General features: G+C 31.0%; 1 protein-coding gene and 2 long non-coding RNA genes across 8 annotated transcripts in view; 2 read left to right on the top strand and 1 right to left on the bottom strand.

Moving 5' to 3' along the window:
• Positions 1-23,350, bottom strand: part of LOC126745677 (5'-AMP-activated protein kinase subunit gamma-2) — a 158,688-nt gene that overhangs the window by 104,851 nt on the left and 30,487 nt on the right. The window lies entirely within an intron of this gene.
• Positions 1-23,350, top strand: part of LOC126745684 (uncharacterized) — a 107,262-nt gene that overhangs the window by 61,051 nt on the left and 22,861 nt on the right. The gene's annotated exons all lie outside the window — the stretch shown is intronic.
• Positions 1,707-20,770, top strand: LOC126745685 (uncharacterized). Its single transcript, XR_007663636.1, has 2 exons — positions 1,707-2,255; positions 20,507-20,770. It is a non-coding gene; the product is annotated as an uncharacterized LOC126745685 (long non-coding RNA).

Raw genomic sequence — 23,350 nt, 5'->3', positions numbered from 1 at the left:
ATGTACAATCAAAATCGACTCTCTATATCCTGTTTTTATCCTGTACCCTTTATAACCAAATAACTACTAGTATAAGGAAGCTTTTAGCACAAGTTTGTAAACTTAGCAAATAAATTATATTTTGACTTATTGACATATTGGTGTATGCATTCCGTCATTGAATTGGGCACCTCAGTAAATTAGAGAAATTCCATCAGGTCTAGAGCAGTGCTGAACGCGAATACGAACATAGGAGCTACACTGAAAGATACGAAGTGAAAATACAAATATTTAAAGAAAAATCGCCTTATTGTGAATTGAAATGGATTTGAGCACCCACTACTTCTTTTCTGCCAACGTTGCGACATTAAAGTAAATTGATACAATTAAGGGTAATTTAAAACTTTATTTTAGGAGCCTCCTATCATTTTGACTATGTGTAAATGTCTTCTAAGTACTCATAAACTTAGTCCAGGCACTTAAAGGTAATAAGAAGGACTATTTAAGGAATTTGAGTCACTTTGACTGCCTGTAAGTGTCTTATAAGTACTCATAAACTTAGTCCAGGCAATTGAAGGTAATAAGAAGGTCTATTTAAGGAATTTGAGTCACTTTGACTGCCTGTAAGTGTCTTATAAGTACTCGTAAATTTATTCCAGGCACTTGAAGGTAATCTCAAAGTCTATGCGAGGAATTTGAGTCACTTTGGCTGCCTGTAAGTGTCCTCGTAAATTTATGCCAGGCACTTAAAGGTAATAAGAAGGTCTATTCGAGGAATTTGAGTCACTTTGACTGCCTGTAAGTGTCTTATAAGTACTCATAAACTTAGTTCAGGCACTTGGAGGTAATAAGAAGGTCTATTTAAGTAATTTGAGTCACTTTGACTCCCTGTAAGTGTCTTATAAGTACTCGTAAATTTATTCCAGGCACTTGAAGGTAATCTCAAAGTCTATGCGAGGAATTTGAGTCACTTTGGCTGCCTGTAAGTGTCCTCGTAAATTTATGCCAGGCACTTAAAGGTAATAAGAAGGTCTATTCGAGGAATTTGAGTCACTTTGACTGCCTGTAAGTGTCTTATAAGTACTCATAAACTTAGTTCAGGCACTTGGAGGTAATAAGAAGGTCTATTTAAGTAATTTGAGTCACTTTGACTCCCTGTAAGTGTCTTATAAGTACTCGTAAATTTATTCCAGGCACTTGAAGGTAATCTCAAAGTCTATGCGAGGAATTTGAGTCACTTTGGCTGCCTGTAAGTGTCCTCGTAAATTTATTCCAGGCACTTAAAGGTAATAAGAAGGTCTATTCGAGGAATTTGAGTCACTTTGACTGCCTGTAAGTGTTTTATAAGTACTCATAAACTTAGTCCAGGCAATTGAAGGTAATAAGAAGGTCTATTTAAGGAATTTGAGTCACTTTGACTGCCTGTAAGTGTCTTATAAGTACTCGTAAATTTATTCCAGGCACTTGAAGGTAATCTCAAAGTCTATGCGAGGAATTTGAGTCACTTTGGCTGCCTGTAAGTGTCCTCGTAAATTTATTCCAGGCACTTAAAGGTAATAAGAAGGTCTATTCGAGGAATTTGAGTCACTTTGACTGCCTGTAAGTGTTTTATAAGTACTCATAAACTTAGTCCAGGCAATTGAAGGTAATAAGAAGGTCTATTTAAGGAATTTGAGTCACTTTGACTGCCTGTAAGTGTCTTATAAGTACTCGTAAATTTATTCCAGGCACTTGAAAGTAATCTGAGTCTATTCAAGGAATTTGACTTGAAGGTAATCAGAGGGTCTATTCGAGGAATTTAAGTCACTTTGACTCTCTGTAAGTGGTCCGTCCACATTTAGTTTATGAACGTCCAAATAGTTGAAATTTTTTCTTTTTATAATATTTCTTTGTTTTTCTCTCCAAATTAAAACTACCATTTCATTTAACTTAATTTTCTCCTTTTATTATAACCAATTTAATTATTATTCTTATATTAAGTGTTAACAACCACAAATCTGCGCGTGTACGATAGCCTTTAAATTTCTAAATTCCTTTGGTTTGTGCTGAACAGAGACCAGAGAGAAGACGACTTCCTTGTTAGCACTTGATCCTCGCGCATTGATTCCAGTGTCGTGATCTATACGTTTATTTCCGCAACTGTTGTCTTAATCTAACCGCATCACAGATCGTGATTTACTTATCAAACCCGCAACCACTCTAAGTGATTCAACCCGAATTAGAAGACCCAATAAGTCCAGCGCAGGCCTGCTGAAGCTGGATACAGACACATTAAGGTAAGGATCTTTAAAGGCTGGTTTTTCGACCTTTCCACATTTACTTTTAATCACACAAATACAGTCCACTTTAAATCTCTCACTGAGTTGTCTAAATCCACCTTGAGCTTAACTAAAAAGATAAGTAACAACTTTACAAAAGAGAAACAAGAGAAAAAGTTCTTTTTTTTCTTACCAGAACAACCCAGTAAGTGTCTTATAGGTACTCGTAAATTTATTCCAGGCACTTGAAGGTAATCTGAAGGTGTATTCGACGAATTTGCGTCACTTTGACTGCCTGTGAGTGTCTTATAAGTATTCATAGACTTATTTCAGGCACTTGAAGGTAATCAGAGGGTCTATTCGAGCAATTTGAGTCACTTTAACTGCCTGTAAGTGTCTTAGAAGTACTCATAAACTTATTCCAGGCAATTGAAGGTAATCTGGGAGTCTATTCAAGGAATTTGAGTCACTTAGACTGCCTGTAAGAGAATTGTAAGTACTCATAAACTTATTTCAAGCAATTTCAATAAGAGCTTATTCCAGCTTATTACAATCAGTTCATGCTTTCCATAGACGGATACTTTATACGGAATATTGGTGGACAACCTATATGAATAAAATTCAATCCTAATAGTGATAGCTCATATGAAATTTTATATCTTCAGATATACAGGGGGTTATTTTTAATATGACCTGAATTTGCTTGAATTTTTCACGTGACCAACTGCCTGGAAGAAATAAATTATGATCCAAGGCATCCAGGCACTAATAACCTGGAAGAAAATACGAAGAAAAGAAATAAAGGAATGATTTCGTTATTCCAGGCAGTTGAAACTATATGTAGTATCTTTCGACCCCTGGAGTTCATAACCTCAAATTGCTTGAAATTTTTACATTTTTAACTGCCTGGACTAACGAAGTTGCTAAATATCTTTATTGCGCTCTTTATTTGAAGCAGCTGAACCCTTGAATATCTAGTATTAATTCAAAACACTTGGACTTTGAGATATAACATTTTTTTATTCCAGACAAGTGACCCATAAATTCATAATTTATCTTTTATAGGTAAAACATTAATTATTCCTATTTCAGACAGTTGAGGCAAAGATCCATGATTATTTGATTGTTGATATTCCATGTATTTGAAACGTGTAATTCTGTATATTAATTGTATATAGAAATGCGTACCTCCTTATACAATAATCGATCCTATAATTATTAAAGTTGTCTTGGCAGGCGATAATATCGCTATTTATGGAATCAAAAATAACCATAGTTCAAATTTGACCGCGTAAGGTCATTAATGTTGTAGCTAAGATAGTGTAAACAATTTAAATGGCAAACAAATTTGCACCAGCGGTGAATTTTTATCTGTTAAAAATGTTTCGCCCACAAAGACATCCATCATCAGAGGACCCTTTTATATGATAATATAATGTGTAAATCTGATGATATTTTTGTCAATTTACTTAATACATACCAAATCTCCTACAAGACTATCATTACTGCCCAAATTAGAACTACTTGGACTAAGGAAATTCTTAATACCAGAGGCCTCCAGACTTCTGGGGTCCAAAGAGTTGCTCCTAGGCTTCTGATAAGGGATATCATAAGAGTTCTTGCTCTTCATCCATCGAAAGTAACCGGACATGCTTCTTATGAATTTTAATTCACTAACGACACTTTGTCTCTTTTATATTTGTATTTCGCATGCATTATTTACTTAACTATATATGACGGCACTATATTTTTGGTCATACGGGATTAAACTAATGCACTATTTTGGTGTAATTTAGTGGGTCATTTTTTCGACCGTTTTTGAGGCATTGTATAGAAAGGAATGTAGTTTGAGATTTCTTCAAATATGTGAATTGAAAATGTCCTCAGATGCCTGCAAGTTATTAAAAATTACATCAAATACTCCTGAGATATTAGAGGATACACACCACTCCAAACGGTTGATGAAAAAATGATAATATATACTACTTTAAATAGCTGGTATATATAAGAAATTACTTAAATTAAAAAGAAAGAAATAAAAATACAAGAAGTGTCCCAAAAGACATAAAAATGGCCCCAAATGCCTGGAATAATATTCAAAAATTAGTATGCAATATATAACAAAATAATTAGCACAAATTTACACGATTTTTATTAATAGACTTTGAGAAAATGACAAGAAAAAATTAATCATTCAAAAATTTAATATTAGTGGAATCTTTGACCAGTTTTTGATTACTGTTACTCTAAGTATGTGTTGTAATTCTGTTGTAAGAAATATTCTTGATATTGATTGCATATTCTGCTTTAGGTTCATAACAATATTCCTGTTACGTTTTATTTTTACTGTAATATTTGTTTTATTCCAGGCAGTTGAAGCACCTGTTTAGGAAAAACTTGCCTATAAGACAACATTTATTCATTCGTTTACGTAGCCTTTAAATGCCTGGAAAAAATACTTCATTTCTTCCAGGAAGTTGGCTTTAACAGGCTTTAATTGCCTGGATAAACTAAATTATATACTATTTCCAGGCAGTAAAAGTTCAGCATTTTTCAGACAGTTAATTTTTCCTTAAAGCCACATCAAATGCCTACACGAAATTAATTCATTTATTCCAGGCATTTGTGGCAATTTTATTTGATAGATTTTCCATGTATTTCAGGCATATATATAGTTTTTTATAAGATAGAAAATTTATTTATTAATCAATTTTAAGAAAAATTCTCTAATCAGTGCTTGTAAACATTTGCCTCAAGAATAACAACACGAAAATATAAGTATACCCTGCAATGTTACTTAGAATTAATTAACATTTTTAAAATAAAACCGCTTTAGTTGTTTAAGTCTTTCATATAATGAGGTACATTTTTTAATCGCATTTGTAATTGGATTCTTTAAACCTATATTCCCTCTTGTAGAAACCTAATGAACATTATTTAGTGATCTCGTTTGATTTATATACGTTTTTTTTAAATAATTTTATAGTTTGCATTGTTCCATTTCTTTGGTTTATTTAAATTTAATTCTAAATAAATTGTGTTAGAACTAGTAAGCCAATCAAAATCAAATAATATTTATTAAATTCTTTTCAGGGAACTAAATAATTAAAATCGGTTAAGAAACAAGGAAGTTATAGTCGTTTTTGTTTCCTGGACACATTGGTATTCGACTATAAAACTATGTGTAACTTTGGGATTTCTGGATCGATTGAGCTCAAATAAAAAATGAGTGAAAGGGAAAATATTACTGGTTTCGAGGAGGTACAAATTTTCTTTTCAGGGAACTTTAAATGATCAAAATTGCTCGAAAAACAAGGAAGATATACGCATTTTTGTATTCTGGACACGTTGGTCTTTGCTTAGTTGAAATTCTTATATAAAGCCATTTGTAACTTTGGCGTTTATGGACTAATTGACCTCAAACAAAAAACGCCTGGAAGAGAAAATATTTGTCCTTTCAAAGGGAGACAAATTTCCTATCCAGAGAATTTTTAAAATCGTTCAAAAAATAATGAAGATATAGTCATTCTTGTGTTCTAAACACATTGGTCTTTGCTAAGTTAAAAAAGTTATTTATAACTTTGGCATTTCTAAGCCGATTTAGTTCAAACAAAAAAATGCCTGGAAGATAAAATATTTGTCCTTTTAAGAGGAGAACATTTTCCTTTCCAGAAAACTTTGAATAATTAAAATCGCTCCAAAAATAACGAAGATATAGTCAATTTTGTATTGTGGACACGTTGGTCTTTGCTTAGTTGATATTCTTATACAAAGTTATTTGTAACTTTGGCGTTTCTGGACCGATTAATTTCAAACAAAAAATGCCTGGAAGAGAAAATATTTGTCCTTTTAAGAGAGGGACATTTTTCTTTCCAGGAATACTTAACAAATTGAAAAAAATCATCCATTTTCGCAAAGAGCCCTAGATTCAATAATTTAAAGGGTACTACACAAAGTCTCGGTCTCAAAAGTATTTATTAATTCTAACAGTAGGTTACACGTGTTTCGCTCATATTAAGAGCATCATCAGACCTTAAAAATCGACTGAAAACAGTACATGCTTTACGGTCACATTATACACACACACACTTAAATTAAAAAAATTAAAATCCCTCAAAAAATAATGAAGATATAGTCATGGCTTGTCTATAACTTTGGCGTTTCTGAAGCGATTAAGCTCAAACAAAAAACGTCTGGAAGAGAAAACGTTTGTCCTTTTAAGCGCGGAACATTTTTGTTTCCAGGGAACTTTAAATAATTAAAATCGCTGGAAAAATAATGAAGATATAGTCATTCTTGTGTTCTGTACGCCTTGGTCTTTGCTAATTCGACATTCTTATACAAAATTATTTCTAACTTTGGCGTTTCTGGACCGATTGATCTCAAACAAAAAATGCCTGAAAGATAAAATATTTGTCCTTTTAAGAAATGGACATTTTTCTTTCCAGGAAAGTTTAAATAATCGAAATTGCTCGAAAAACACGCAAGATATACTGATTTTTGTATTCGGGACACGTGGGTCTTTGCTCAGTTGGCATTCTTGTACAAAACTATTTGTAAATTTGACGTTTCTGGACCGATTAACCTCAAACAAATAACGCCTGGAAGAAAAAATATTTGTCCTTTTAAGAAGGGAACATTTTCCTTTCCAAGGAACTTTAAATAATTAAAATCGCTCGAAAAATAATGAAGATATAGTAATTTTTGTGTTCTGGACCCATTGGTCAAGCCATTTGTAACTTTGGCGTTTCTGGGCCAATTAACCTAAAACAAAAAACGTTTGGAAGAGAAAACGTTTGTCCTTTTAAGCGCGGAACATTTTTGTTTCCAGGGAACTTTAAATAACCAAAATCGGTTAAAAAACAATGAAGATATAGTCATTATTGAGTTCTGGACACATTGGTCTTTGCTGATTCGTCATTCTTATACAAAGTTATTTGTAACTTTGATGTTTCTGGACCGATTGATCTTAAACAAAAAATGCCTGGAAGAGAAAATATTTGTCCTTTTAAGAAGGAGACATTTTTCTTTCCAGGAAAGTTTAAATAATTAAAAGTGCTCGAAAAATAAGCAAGATATACTGATTTTTTTATTCGGGAAACGTTGGTCTTTGCTTAGTTGACATTCTTATACAAAGTTATTTGTATCTTTGGCGTTTCAGGACCAATTGAGCTCAAACAAAAAACACCTGGAAGAGAAAATATTTGTCCTTTTAAGAAGGGGACATTTTTCTTTCCAGGAAAGTTTAAATAATCAAAATTGCTTGAAAAACAAGGAAGATATAGCGATTTTTGTATTCCAAACACGTGGGTCTTTGCTCAGTTGACATTCTTGTACAAAACTATTTGTAAATTTGACGTTTCTGGACCGATTAACCTCAAACAAATAACGCCTGGAAAAGAAAATATTTGTCCTTTTAAGAAGGGAACATTTTCCTTTCCAAGGAACTTTAAATAATTAAAATCGCTCGAAAAATAATGAAGATATAGTAATTTTTGTGTTCTGGACCCATTGGTCAAGCCATTTGTAACTTTGGCGTTTCTGGGCCAATTAACCTAAAACAAAAAACGTTTGGAAGAGAAAACGTTTGTCCTTTTAAGCGCGGAACATTTTTGTTTCCAGGGAACTTTAAATAACCAAAATCGGTTAAAAAACAATGAAGATATAGTCATTATTGAGTTCTGGACACATTGGTCTTTGCTGATTCGTCATTCTTATACAAAGTTATTTGTAACTTTGATGTTTCTGGACCGATTGATCTTAAACAAAAAATGCCTGGAAGAGAAAATATTTGTCCTTTTAAGAAGGAGACATTTTTCTTTCCAGGAAAGTTTAAATAATTAAAAGTGCTCGAAAAACAAGCAAGATATACTGATTTTTGTATTCGGGACACGTGGATCTTTGCTCAGTTGACATTCTTGTACAAAACTATTTGTAACTTTGGCATTTCTGAACCTATTTAGCTCAAACAAAAAACGCCTGGAATAGAAAATAGTTGTCCTTTCAATAGGGGGCAAATGTGCTTTCCAAGAAACTTGAATTAATGAAAATCGGTTAAGAAACAAGGAAGTTATAGTCTTTCTTTTCCTCCCTTGAAGCAATAAATAATATCTATTAGGCATTTTTTGTTTGAGCAATAATTAAATGAAATATGCATAAAAATACGAAAAGATGCGTAAAAAGTGTTTGGAAAATCACCTGGAACACAAAAATTCGCAAGAAAGATAAATCGAGAGTATTCTCAAAAACTAGTGACTTATCAAATTTTTTTATTGGTGCATAAAAGTTACTTCATTAATTGAGGCATCTGCCAGTTTTACACTTATTTCACTACCTCTATTAGCAAGGAAATGATGAACCAATAAGGACAAATTATGAATTTTATCAAAAACGATCGATTTTTTTAGTGATGCATAAAATGTATTTCATTAATCGAGGCACATGCCAATCTCCAATAGCAAGCAAATTATGACCTTTTTCGAAAGTGCACAAAAAGCGACATTCAGGTTGTAAAAATGATTCAACAATCCATACGAAAAACCCCCATCACTCCAATTGAAAACAATTATTGGAAAACCCAAATTTAGTACAGGTCACGAGTTAATTTTTTTTTAAAATAATTAATTACATAACAAACAAAATCAAACGGCAAACCATCGGCTCATTTTCTAAAAATAAGTTTTATTTGCCCCTCAGTTAAATTTTGTTTTTATCACAATAATTAATTAGCGATGACGTCAGAACATTAACTAAACAGTAGGGAATAGTCGAAGCTCGATGATCCCACTCGCATCCCAAACGGGTGACATTTTAATTCCCGATAAATTTTCCAAAATTTAAACAGCAAGGTCACGTGGCCGCCTGAACCTCCGCTTATTTTTTTTTTAAGTAAATAAACATACCTTACCGAGACAATAATGGTAATTTCGAAAAATATGCCGAGGATGTGCAGTAAGCAGGAGATAGGGCTCAAGGAGAATCATGTATCTAATTTGAATATTTGTAGGTGTCTTAATTGTAAATAATTTAAGCCTGATCGATCACTATTATAGAGTGGTATAATTGGAGATTAAATAAAAAACTCCGATTTAGTATAAATAATTCCGGCACAGAAACATTCGTTGCGAAACAATCGGACATTAAAATAAGTCATAACAATAAATGATTTCACAAGTTTTACCTTATTGCGTACGTTGAAATATCACCTATTGACCGCGGATCGGTTAAAAAAAAAAAAGTCAAATAGGAAACCGTGATTAGGCAACTTTTATATGGGGGTATTTCAACTGAAATGAATAGACTAAAAAAGAGGTAATTAATCCGAAATTTTTATGTGATAATGATAGTAGCTTTGAAGAGTAATTCAATCACATTTACCCGTAATAAAGTCAACTGCATCGGCCATAATGTATTAAAACATGTAATCCGTTGTTGCAATGAGACGTTTTTATTAATAAATTAATAATAAAAAGCGAACGTCTGTGTCTGTGTGGTGGTCGGTAGACTAGTTCTGGCGACCTGAAACGTCGCATAAATCAAAACAAAGTACAACTTGCTGCATTGGAACTGAATAAACTTAGGAAAAATATTAATGCGATCAAATGGACGTTAAGGTGGTCCGTGACCCATATACGCTTTTAAAACACTTAATAACAGATAAATTTGTTATATTATTGAATAGTTTTTTTTTAATTATATGTTTGTTTCTGCTAATGGACACTTCTAGGTGAAGGCTGTTCTTGTAAATCAGTGAAAAGAGTAAATTATTGCAAAAACAATTAATTTGTTTATGATTTTATTGGTTGTTCAATTTGAAACGATTTACGATAGGAGCGAGTATATTGGACTTGATACATTTTCAATACTGGACTGAAAGAAATGAGAAATAAAAATGATTAACTTCAAAGCTTAAATTAAATTTTTTAGGCCTGAAACTAGACGTGGAAAATCTGTCAAGTTCTTGAAATAAAATAAAATTGCTCCGAATAAATAAAATGTTATGGTGAAAATAAAATGTGCAAAAAAGGTCCAATATGTCAAGAAGTAACAGAAAGCGTAAAACAGAATATTCCCTACAAATGTTGCTTTGTAGTACAAAGTTCCTTTGTAATATTGTACTAAAAATAAAAACTGCAAAAATTATGATAAAAAAGCTGCTTGGTGGTGCGAGACAAATGAATGTCAAATATGCAAAGGCCAAAGTGTCCAACAGACATGTTTGTAGTCGATTATTTGTAACCTTGGCAATTCTGGACCGATTGAGCTCAGATAAGAAATGCCTGGAAGAAAAAATATATGTCCTTTCAAAGGGAGACAAATTTTCTTTCCAGAGAACTTTAAATAATCAAAATCGGTTGAGAAACAAGGAAGTTATAGTCGTTTTTGTCTCCTAGACACATTAGTTTTTTCTGAATTGAGACTCGTATACAAAACTGTTTATAACATTGGCATTTCTGGACCGATTGAGGTCAAACAAAAAACACCTGGAGGAGAATATATTTGTCCTCTTAATAAGGGAAAAACTTTCTGTCCAGAGAACTTTAAATAATCAAAATCGGTTGAGAAATAGGGAAGTTATAATCGTTTTTGTCTCCTAGACACATTAGTTTTTTCTCAATTGAGACTCGTATACAAAACTGTTTATAACTTTGGCATTTATGGACAGATTGAGGCCAAACAAAAAACACCTGGAAGAGAAAATATTTGTCCTCTTAATAAGGGAAAAATTGTCTTTCCAGAGAACTTTAAATAATCAAAATCGGTTGAGAAACAAGGAAGTTATAGTCGTTCTTGTCTCCTGGACACATTGGTCTTTTCTGAGTTGACATTCGTATGTAACTTTGACATTTCTGGACCGATTAAGCTCAAATGCCTGGAAGAGAAAATATTTGTCTTTTCAAAGGGAGCCACTTTGTACTATTCGGATTTAGTACAAATGTACAACATTTTATTAATATTTTGTACTGTTTACCAGCCCATTGCATATTAAAATTGTACTAAAAAGGAGCTTCATTTTTTACCAAAAAACTTTTAAAGGGATTTAATTTAAAAGCAATTAGAGAAACCCTACACAAACGGACATTATTTACTTGAAAGAGTCCAGGGGATAATTCAACAGCTTCAATAGGTGATTTAAAAAAAAAAAATTTAAATCATTTTTTACTGTTTAGATATAGAGACTTGATTCAAAGACTGACAAGTACCGCAATTAATTAGCTAAATTTTATGCATCAATAATTTTTCCTGAGAAATCAATATTTTTGAAAAAAATCATACTTTGTCCTTGCTGGCTCATTTTTAGATTTTAGGTCATTTTTAAGAATAAATTCATAATTTCCAAGCTAGGAATAGAGACTTGATACCAAAACTGGCATGTGCCTTGATTAATGAAGTAAGTTTTATGCATCAATAAAATTTTTTAAAAAATCAATAATTTTTTTCTTTTTTTTTAAGTTATGGATCAATAATATTTTTTTGGGAAATCAATAGTTTTTGAAAAAAATCAAAATTTATCCTTACGTTTGGTCGTATTTATATTTAATATGATTTAAAAAAAAAAATCATAATATCTTTGATATTAGAGATAGAGACTTGATTTCACAACGGACAGGTGCCTTGATTAATGAAGCAACTTTGATGCATCAATAATATTTTTTAAAAGATCAATAGTTTAATAGACATCGAAATGTTCCCTTATTTTTTAGCCATGTTTGTATTTAAGATAATTTTCTCAAAAATCACAATTTCCTTGTTATTAGAGTGTTATATGATTGAATCAATAGTTTTTGAGAAAAATCTCGATTTATCTATCTTACCAATTTTTATATTACAGATGATTTTCAAAAAACTTTGTTTGCTTTCAAAGAATATAGACTTGATTCGTAGACCGGCAAGTACCTTAATCAATGAACTAAATTTGATGCATCAATAAAATAAATTGAATAATCAATAGCGTTTTAAGAAAAATTAAAATTTGTCCTTTTTAGTCATTTTTATAGTTCAGATTTTTTAAAAAAAATCATAGTTTCCTTGATTTTAAAGACAAAAATTTGATTCAGGTTATTCACTCAATAAACTAAATTTTATGCATCAAAATGTTCAAAAAAAATTGAGAAATTCATAATTTTTCAGAAAAATCACAATTTGAACTTGAATTTGAGACAAGAACAACTATAACTTCCCTGTTTCTCAACCGTTTTTGATTATTTAAAGTTTTCTGGAAAGAAAAATTTTCCCTTATTAAGAGGACAAATATTTGCTCTTCCAGGCATTTTTTATTCGAGCTCAATCAGTCCAGAAATGCCAAAGTTACAAATGGTTATGTATACGAATGTCAACTAAGCAAAGACCAATGTCTCCAGGAGACAAGAACGACTATAACTTCCCTGTTTCTCAACCGATTTTGATTATTTCAAGTTCTCTGGAAAGACAATTTTTCCCTTATTAAAAGGACAAATATTTTCTCTATTAGGAAATTTTTGTTTGACCTCAATCTGTTCAGAAATGGCAAAGTTACAAACAGTTTTGTATACGAGTGCAAACTCAGAAAAGACCAATGTGTCCAGGAGACAAAAATGAGTATAACTTCCTTGTTTCTCAACCGATTTTGATTATTTAAAGTTCTCTGGAAAAATATTTTTTCCCTTATTAAGAGGACAAATATTTTCTCTTCCAGGAATTTTTTGCTTGACCTCAATTGGTCCAGAAATGTCAAAGTTACAAACCGTTTTATATACTAGTTTCAACTAAGTGAAGACCAATGTGTCCAAGAGACAAGAACGACTTTAACTTCCCTGTTTCTCCACCGATTTTGATTATTTAAAGTTCTCTTGAAAGACAATTTTTCCCTTATTAAGAGGACAAATATTTTCTCTTCCAGGCATTTTTTATTTGAGCTCAATCGGTCCAGAAATGCCAAAGTTACAAACAGTTTTGTATATGAGTGCCAACTCAGAAAAGACCAATGTGTCCAAGAGACAAAAATGACTATAACTTCCCTGTTTCTCAACCGATTTTGATTATTTAAAATTCTCTGAAAAGAAAATATGGCTCCCTTTAAAAGGACAAATATTTTCTCTTCCAGGCATTTTTTATTTGAGCTCAATCGGTCCAGAAATGCCAAAGTTACCAATAATCGACTACAAACATGCCTGTTGGACACTTTGGTCTTTGCTTAGTTGACAATCCCATACAAAACTATTTGTAACTTTGACACTTCTGAACCGATTTAGTTGAAACAAAAAACGCCTGGAAGACAACATATTTTTTTTTTAATTGAAGAAAAAATATTCTTTCCAGGAAACTTTAATTAATCAAATATTTGATCCCCAAAAACCTAATCATTTCCTTGCTTTTAGAGACAGAAACTTGATTCAAAGCCTGGCACATGCCTCAAAATTAACGAAGTAACATTCATGCATCAATAAATTTCTTTTCAGAAGAATCTAAATTTGTCTTTTTTTGTCCCAGTAGTGAGTGTTAAATACACAAAAGAAACAGTAAAAATGGCTATACAGAGTGACCCACAATAAACTGCTGTGAACATAGAAAAAGAACCTCTATAATCAGCTTCTATTTACTTTATAACTTTACTACAGTTACGAATTTATTAATTAATTCGTTAATGGTCGATCCTTACCCTTACCCCCTTTTTCCCAACAATAAAAAACCTAATTAACAAATTATTCAGGTACATAATGAACGCGAGTCAAAGTTATATGGCATAATTCATTATCGTAATTAATCGAGGCGACATGTTTATTAATTTATTTGCAATTAAAAGTTGTTTGTTTTTTTTTTTTTTGAAGAAACATCTAACTGTAGGTCAAATTGTAGTGATGCCCTATAAAAGAGAACAATAAGTCACCTATTTTTAACATTGTGACGCATTAAGGAGGATAATATAAATATTATATTGCATTTTACTTATTGTGTTATAAAAACAATGCATTGTAATGGTATTTATGGTAAAAAACATTAAATTGGGGTAAAATGATTTTAATTGTTTCCATTGGGGTATGGACAATATACTTCAGTAGTGAACACTCCTTATACAATTTTATTGTCAAAGGGAGATAGAGATATTAGACTAAATGATAGGACTTGTTTAAAATTCTTTAAAGAAGAGGAACAACGAGTATTTTTTCATTCTTTTAGAGGTGATAACTTTCAAGAATGTTCCAAAACAGTGCACAATTTCAACCCTATAATGATAAACAAACACGCACTTGACAATAGATCACAAAACGTCGGCACCTTAAACTTCCTCAAATTTGTTTTTTCTCGATCTCGTTATCAATCGATATAGCACTTAAACGAACTTAAGCACGAAAGGCGCGCGACCCACTTGATAAACTAAACTCGAGTTTTGTTGTAAACAAGAGAGAAGGCGAGTGAACCGATCGCTCGTTCACTTATCTCGCTACTAAAGCGTGTGAGTTAGTTAATACGTCACACAATCGGGAAATCAGCTGAGCGAAGTCTACGTTTACAATCAGATTTCGCAACTACTGTAGCCTGAGGTCTTGCATCCAAAGTCAATGAGAGCTATGCTACTGAAATGAAAAGATGTTGAGAGAAACACCCATTATTAGGAGGAGTCATTGATTTGTCATATTTTTATAGATAAACTTGTTGTTCTATATTAAAAATCCTGTCCGTGGATGTAATTTTTATGGAAATCGGTGGGAAATTGGGGAATTTATTCATGGTTTTCTACTTGGGATCATATTTTTACGGATTTAATTTTTACTCGGAAAGTATTCAGGTTTTCAAAGTTTTTATAGACACACTTTAGGTTCTAAATTAAAAATCCTGTCCGCACATGTAATTTTCATGAAAATCGGTGAGAAATTAGGGAATTTATTCATGTTTTTCTACTTGGGAGTCATATTTTTGCATAATTAATTTTTACTCAGAAAATATTCAGTTTTTCAAAATTTATATGGACACACTTTTCGTTCTAAATTAAAAATCCTTTCCGTAAATGCATTTTTCATGGAAATCGGTGGGGAATTAGGGAATTTAATCATATAGAAACGTATCATCAATTTTTCTCTAAGAGACCAAACGAAAACAAAACAAAGGTAAGAACACAAAGTCACGGTCTCATCTAATCCATATAATTTTTTTTTTAAAGCTACACGTGTTTCGCTCCTATCGGAGCATCATCAGGCCTAGACCTACACAGATCACAACAACCCTAACCCAAGTTGTTGTTAGTTGTAATCTGTGTAGGTCTAGGCCTGATGATGCTCCGATAGGAGCGAAACACGTGTAGCTTAAAAAAAAAATTATACGAATTTGATGAGACCGTGACTTTGTGTTCTTACCTTTGTTTTGAATTTATTCATGTTTTTCTACTTGGGAGTCATATTTTTGCATATTTAATTTTTACACGGAAACTATTCAGTTTTCTAAAGTTTTTATAGAAACACTTTTTCTTCTAAATTAAAAATCCTCTCCGTGGATGTGATTTTCATGAAAATCGGTGGGCAATTGGGGAATTTATTCATGTTTTCCTCCTTGGGACTCATATTTTTACATATTTAATTTTTACACGGAAACTATTCAGTTTTTCAAAGTTTTTATAGACACACTTTTTGTTCTAAATTAAAAATCCTTTCCATGAATGTAATTTTCATGGAAATCGGTGAGAAATTACGGATTTTATTCATGTTTTCCTCCTTGGGACTCATATTTTTACATATTTAATTTTTACTCAGAAAGTATTCATGTAAATACTTAACAACATAAATACATAACAAATATTACACCTATTATACATAAATATGCACAGAGTTTTTTTAGTGCCACAATATTTAGAAACCCTTGGATGAAATCATCAAGCAAAACAGTTCTGTACCTATATTATGTACTTAGAACATTGAAAGGCCTTTCAAGAGATTACGTAAGATATCATTTCTGCTTTTAGTGATCAAATCAATCAGTAAGTGAAATTTTCTATACAGTACTCAAACTGACATTCAACAGACCTTACATTTAGACTCACATTAACCAATCTTTGTAAAAACTTGATGTGAGTGAATCAACCTATCAATCAACCTAATCAACCTATCAATATTCAACCTACCTATCTCATTGGAGGAACACCAAGTTTCAGTAAGAGCAATTATTTCCAAATTAAACCTAAGACTTCAAATAGGTATTAAAGTTTAAGGATTTTATAGTCTGCGATAGATTATCTTGATTAAGCCTGTAATTTTTGCAACAGTTTTTCAAGATTTTTTACATACACTTTTTGTTCTAAATTAAAAATCCTTGCCATGGATGTAATTTTCATGGAAATCGGTGAGAAATTAGGGAATTTATTCATGTTTTTATCCTTGGGAGTCATATTCAATTTTTACGCTGAAAGTAGTCAGTTTTTCGAAATTTTTATAGACACACTTTATGTTCTAAATTAAAAATCCTGTCTGTACATAAAATTCCATAGAAATCGGCGGGAAATTAGGGAATCTATTCATGTTTTTATCCTTGGGAGTCATATTCAATTTTTACTCGAAATCTATTAAATTTTTCAAAATTTTTATATACACACATTTTGTCCTAAATTAAAATTGGATAAAGTAACCTCTAACAAAAGCGAATCTTGTTTTTAGTTCACGTTATTGTGCAGTGTTTAAAATGGAATTTTTATTCCCCCCCTATACTTTCTATTATTATTGCCTTTATCCTGCGTAAACAAGCGCTATTTATTTTGGTCGAGCAGAAAAACCCGTTTGTTTGCTACGTAAATATATATATAATATGTAATAGATTAGTGGGACCTTGATAGAGAAGCAAGCGAACTTTTCCAATGTTTTACTTTCGCCTATTTTCGGGCATCCTATTTATTTATATTGGCCAGATTTTTAAGCAGGCATTTCAACAAAAACTTACTTATAGAAATGGCTTTGCTTTTGGCTACCTCAAGGTTAATTCAAGGTCAATGTTTTACATCTAAATGGAACGTTTGATTGACCCGGTGCATTCGCCAATTTATTTAAAAGCGATCCAAGTAGCGACAAGGTAACTATGGAGGAGGATCTGGAAATGCCATTCAGAATAAGTTAATTCTGGAAAGCTCATTTAAAAATAAAATATTTATATAATAAAAAAGATCTCGTAATGCCATGGTTGACCATGGTCAAATAGTTGGAGGGTATAAACTATGAATCTGAAAAAGTTAAAGGTAGCAGTGAAATTGAAAGTAGAGGAAAATGACTGCAAAATATTGAAGAATGTTTGGACACATTAAGACAAAATGGTGCCAAGAGCCTTGAAAACGTTAATTAAAATTCCTGGGATATACAGAAAAGGACCTAAAGTGCCTGGGAAAAAATGATAATTTTTTCTGTATGATATATTTTCAACATTCTAACCTTCTTGGTATTGGAGTTATGAGAATATTGAAAAAAATGTTTGGAAAAAAATCACTTCACTCAAAAATTTTTTTTTTCAACTCAGTGTTTATTTTTCAAAAAACTGTGAAATAGGTGTCCACTCATTTTATTCAAGGAATATTAATGCAAATTTTCAATATTCTAACCTTCTTGGTTCGGGAGTTATGAGAATATTGAAAAAAATGTTTGGGAAAAAATCACTTCACTCAAAAAAAATTTTTTTTTCAACTCAGTGTTTATTTTTCAAAAAACTGTGAAATAAGTGTCCACTCATTTTATTCAAGGAATATTAATGCAAATTTTCAATATTCTAACCTTCTTGGTTCAGGAGTTATGAGAATATTGAAAAACAAATTTTGGAAAAAAATCACTTGACTCAAAAAAATTTTTTTTTTCAACTCAGTGTTTATTTTTCAAAAAACTGTGAAATAGGTGTCCACTCATTTTATCCAAGGAATATTAATGCAAATTTTCAATATTCTAACCTTCTTGGTTCGAGAGTTATGAGAATATTGAAAAAAATTTTTGGAAAAAAATCACTTCACTCAAAAAATTTTTTTTTTTCAACTTAGTGTTTATTTTTCAAAACACGCTGAAATAGGTGTCGACTCATTTTATTCAAGGAATATTAATGCAAATTTTCAATATTCTAACCTTCTTGGTTCAGGAGTTATGAGAATATTGAAAAAAATTTTTGGAAAAAAATCACTTCACTCAAAAAATTTTTTTTTTTCAACTTAGTGTTTATTTTTCAAAAAACGCTGAAATAGGTGTCGACTCATTTTATTCAAGGAATATTAATGCAAATTTTCAATATTCTAACCTTCTTGGTTCAGGAGTTATGAGAATATTAAAAAAAATTTTTGGAGAAAAAATCACTTTACTCAAAAAAAACTTTTTTTTCAACTCAGTGTTTATTGTTCAAAAAACTGTGAAATAGGTGTCCACTCATTTTATTCAAGGAATATTTATGCAAATTTTCAATATTCTAACCTTCTTGGTTCGGGAGTTATGAAAATATTGAAAAAAATGTTTGGAAAAAAATCACTTCACTCAAAAAAATTTTTTTTTTCAACTCAGTGTTTATTTTTCAAAAAACTGTGAAATAGGGGTGGACTCATTTGATTCAAGGAATATTAATGCAAATTTTCAATATTTTAACCTTCTTGGTTCGGGAGTTATGAGAATATTGAAAAAAATTTTTGGAAAAAAATCACTTCACTCAAAAAAATTTTTTTTTTCAACTCAGTGTTTATTTTTCAAAAAACTGTGAAATAGGTGTCTACTCATTTTATTCAAGGAATATTAATGCAAATTTTCAATATTTTAACCTTCTTGGTTCGGGAGTTATGAGAATATTGAAAAAAATTTTTGGAAAAAAATCACTTCAATCAAAAAAATTTTTTTTTTCAACTTAGTGTTTATTTTTCAAAAAACGCTGAAATAGGTGTCGACTCATTTTATTCAAGGAATATTAATGCAAATTTTCAATATTCTAACCTTCTTGGTTCAGGAGTTATGAGAATATTGAAAAACAAATTTTGGAAAAAAATCACTTGACTCAAAAAAATTTTTTTTTTCAACTCAATGTTTATTTTTCAAAAAACTGTGAAATAAGTGTCCACTCATTTTATTCAAGGAATATTAATGCAAATTTTCAATATTCTAACATTCTTGGTTCGGGAGTTATGAGAATATTGAAAAAAATTTTTGGAAAAAAATCACTTTACTCAAAAAAAATTTTTTTTTCAACTCAGTGTTTATTTTTCAAAAAACTGTGAAATAGGTCTCCACTCATTTTATTCAAGGAATATTAATGCAAATTTTCAATATTCTAACCTTCTTGGTTCAGGAGTTATGAGAATATTGAAAAACAAATTTTGGAAAAAAATCACTTGACTCAAAAAAATTTTTTTTTTCAACTCAGTGTTTATTTTTCAAAAAACTGTGAAATAGGTGTCCACTCATTTTATTCAAGGAATATTAATGCAAATTTTCAATATTCTAACCTTCTTGGTTCGGGAGTTATGAGAATATTGAAAAAAAATTTTGGAAAAAAATCACTTCACTCAAAAAAATTTTTTTTTTCAACTTAGTGTTTATTTTTCAAAAAACTGTGAAATAGGTGTCCACTCGTTTTATTCAAGGAATATTAATGCAAATTTTCAATATTTTAACCTTCTTGGTTCAGGAGTTATGGAATATTGAAAAAAATTTTTGGAAAAAAATCACTTTACTCAAAAAAATTTTTTTTTTCAACTCAGTGTTAATTTTTTAAAAAACTGTGAAATAGGTGTCCACTCATTTTATTCAAGGAATATTAATGCAAATTTTCAATATTCTAACCTTCTTGGTTCGGGAGTTATGAGAATATTGAAAAAAATGTTTGGGAAAAAATCACTTGACTCAAAAACAAGTTTTTTTTCAACTCATTGTACATTTCTCAAAAAACCCTTTTTCTAGTTATAATACTCATTCAGCTCGTTTAGCTTTAAGGACAGACTTCTTTTTACATAAGTTAGGAGTAGAAAAATAACAGATAAATCTCAAGGCGGTAGTGTATTATTTGTAATCAAAGACAGATTTATTGCTACCGAAGTTAAAATGTTTGATGCTGATCAGGAAGCAATGTGTATTAGAATACCACTTGGTACTATATTTCCTGCTTGTATGTCATTGTAGTATATTTCGTCCCTAACAGTGGCTGTAATTTGTATGAACGTTTTTTGACAAACGGAACTTAGAATTTACCATTATCGGCGACTTTAACATTCCTAGTCACGTAAACCCTATGTGCGGCAGCGCCTGTTTAAATGCTCTCAAGTCATTTAAACAGTCGCTATTTCTTTTAACAATTTATTCCAGGTAAACTAAATCAGCTCGTGTATGGCGGCCGTAAAAGCCACGCAACTCACTGCTGCAGCCCTTCTCAAGGCAAGTTGAGAGTATGAGTGTAACTAGAGGTAACGTGGGACAAACAAACAGAAGCTTAATATTATATTTTCTTGTATTTAGTTAGATATCATGTTTTGTTTCGTTTTAGAATATTTTTTTTAACTGTGTATGACCATCTTACCTGAATTCAATCTTCTGTAATTCCTATCATATGCATTATACATGTAGTAGATATTTTAATGGTAATTTTGTTATTACTTTTAGTGTTAATATTTTAGAAAATAATTCCCATCTACTTTAGTTTTAAAGGTTTATTTAATTACTTATTTAACTCTATATAATACTAACTATACCTGAGATCGCCCTTTTCTAACAAACAAAAAAATGTAAACGGATTCATCTATAGTCAAAACACTATGATGAATTATTGGTATTGCTACATCAGTTTTCAATAGAGTTTGACTACCTGAAATTCGAAAAAGAAAAGATGTAGAGTTTGTCCAAATGAAGATTTGATGTTCCATAAAAGTGTAATTCATTGAAATGCTGGCAGAATTATATAATTTTATGTTAAGCAAATAAGCTCAATCTGAATGTTTGTTTTAATTAATATACCCATACTTATATTAGTTTCAGAGGTGCAGGGTTTTGTAAAAGACTTTAAGGACCACCTAGTTATTCAAGATAAAGAATGTACGAAAACGTCGAACAACGGAGGTAATGGTCAGTATTTTAATAACAATTTCTCTAGTCTAATAAAAGCCAACAAAAGTGGTTTACAATAAAAAATCATATAATTAAGGTTACTAATATATGAGTACACTAAATGCAAAACTCGACATTTGCAATAGAAGCAATTTTTCAGGAAGCGCAAAAATCTGCGTTATGTAGTTTGGAAAATGTTTGGTAGATGAGTCTATCTAAATTCTTTCGATTTGTGTTTACTTTTTAAATCATTACTTATTTATAAATAAGAAAAAAGGAAATAATGTTTGAAAATACACAGTTTTGCATTTATTTTTTGCAAATACCAAGTTTTGCATTGAAAGTAAAGAATAATAATACCAAAAACTATGTTTTGTGAAAAAGTTTATTAAAGAAACCAACACAAATTCTAAATAATTTTTAAGAACAAAATTTATTTCTCTAAATTCCTATTTTTTAGAAAAATGCAAAAAAGTACTAAAAGTCCTTAAACAGGTTAGATCCTAAGTCCTTCATATTCTTCAATGACCACATTATTATCATTTTCATTTTCTTCATTTTGTTGGTCTTCTTCAGCTCCTCTCTGTTGGTAATTATGAACTGCGTTCTGAAGATCCTTGTAAAATTCCAATTCTGGATTGCTAGCCCAATCCAATCCAAAATGTTTCTTTAGTAAATTAAAAATTAAGAGGACTTATCTCCTTTTAAGCAATGCACTCCAGTAGGAATTTGTTCAGGCTTTAAACGAGAAAGGGTTTTTCCTCTCTTTACAACTGACTTAAACACACCCAAATCAGATTTATAGAGCACTTCTCCTCTTAATAAAGTGCTATTACCTTCTCGTGTAAATACGAAGCGTTTACTTTCATTAAATTTAAAGTGCCATTGGGCAGGCATTTTTTATTACTTGGTACACTGCGTTTTTCCAATCAAGAATTGTCCAGTCTTGACTTAGCCTAAGAACCCTTGAATGATTTTGAATAATCTGCTCATATTCGTGGCGATTGATTATCACACTTTTTTTTTTTTAATTTCGCGTTCGATCAACCCACAAACCCTATCTGGAGGAATGAATGAATGGCCAACTATTGGAAATGTAAACTCGATAGTTTCAATGGTTTTTGGTGTCTCATAACAGAGCCAGTATGCTAGCATCCCCATGACCATAGCATTTTTCAGCGTAGTATGTATAGCTGAGGCAATAGCATTGGAATTTTTATAATATTCAGTTTCTAGCCAGACAAAGGATAACACTGTATTTTGAGAAAGTTTTGTTGAAGAGCTGCCACAAACCACAGTAAAATTATAAAAGTTTATTTGTTGAGAAAAGTATGCACTTTGATCTGGCAATTTAGGTAAAGCCAAATTTTTTTGACCATCAAAAGAAAAAAGCTGTACATCTTCTCTGTCTAATTTTAAACACTTATAAAATGCTTTGCTTTTCAACTTATGGACACGTTGTTCGCAAATTATCCGAGCTTTGTCATTAGTGTTCACTTTCAACTTCTCTTCAAACTGAATACAAGTGGAACACAAATCAGTCATGGGGGTACCAAAGCTTAGATTATAATTTTTATTCACATATCTTCTAAAAAAACACAATTTCATGGCCATTGGAAAAAATGTTTAGGAAAAAATTATTTCACTCAAAATTTTTTTTTCCAACTCAGTGTTTATTTTTCAAAAAACGCTGAAATGGGTGTCCACTCATTTGATTCAAGGAATATTTATGCAAATTTTCAACATTCTAACCTTTATGATTTTAGAGTTATGGGTATGTTGAAAAAAATGTTTAAAGCATTTATTTCCTTGTTTAAATATTGGACTTACAATTGATACCTTGAAAGAATTTGTATTTTTCCTGTGGATAAAATAAGGTTGATAATATGGACTAACCGTTTATGAAGAGATTCATGAAATTTTTTGAAAAATGTAGAGGAGACCCCAACTATACCTGGCTAACTTTTATTTTTTAAACTAGAAACATGTTGAAATACTTCATTTTTATGTGAAAAAGAGTTTGTTTACTGTATCTGCCTTAATACATCTTAAATTTTCCTTTAGTATGTCAACCTTATCGGCTATTACAAGATTCAATCATCTATTTGT

The sequence above is a fragment of the Anthonomus grandis genome, chromosome 16 (assembly GCF_022605725.1).
Source record: "Anthonomus grandis grandis chromosome 16, icAntGran1.3, whole genome shotgun sequence".
Lineage (NCBI taxonomy): Eukaryota > Metazoa > Arthropoda > Insecta > Coleoptera > Curculionidae > Anthonomus > Anthonomus grandis.
Note: the sequence above shows the minus strand (reverse complement) of the source record. Positions and strands in the feature narration are given on the sequence as shown.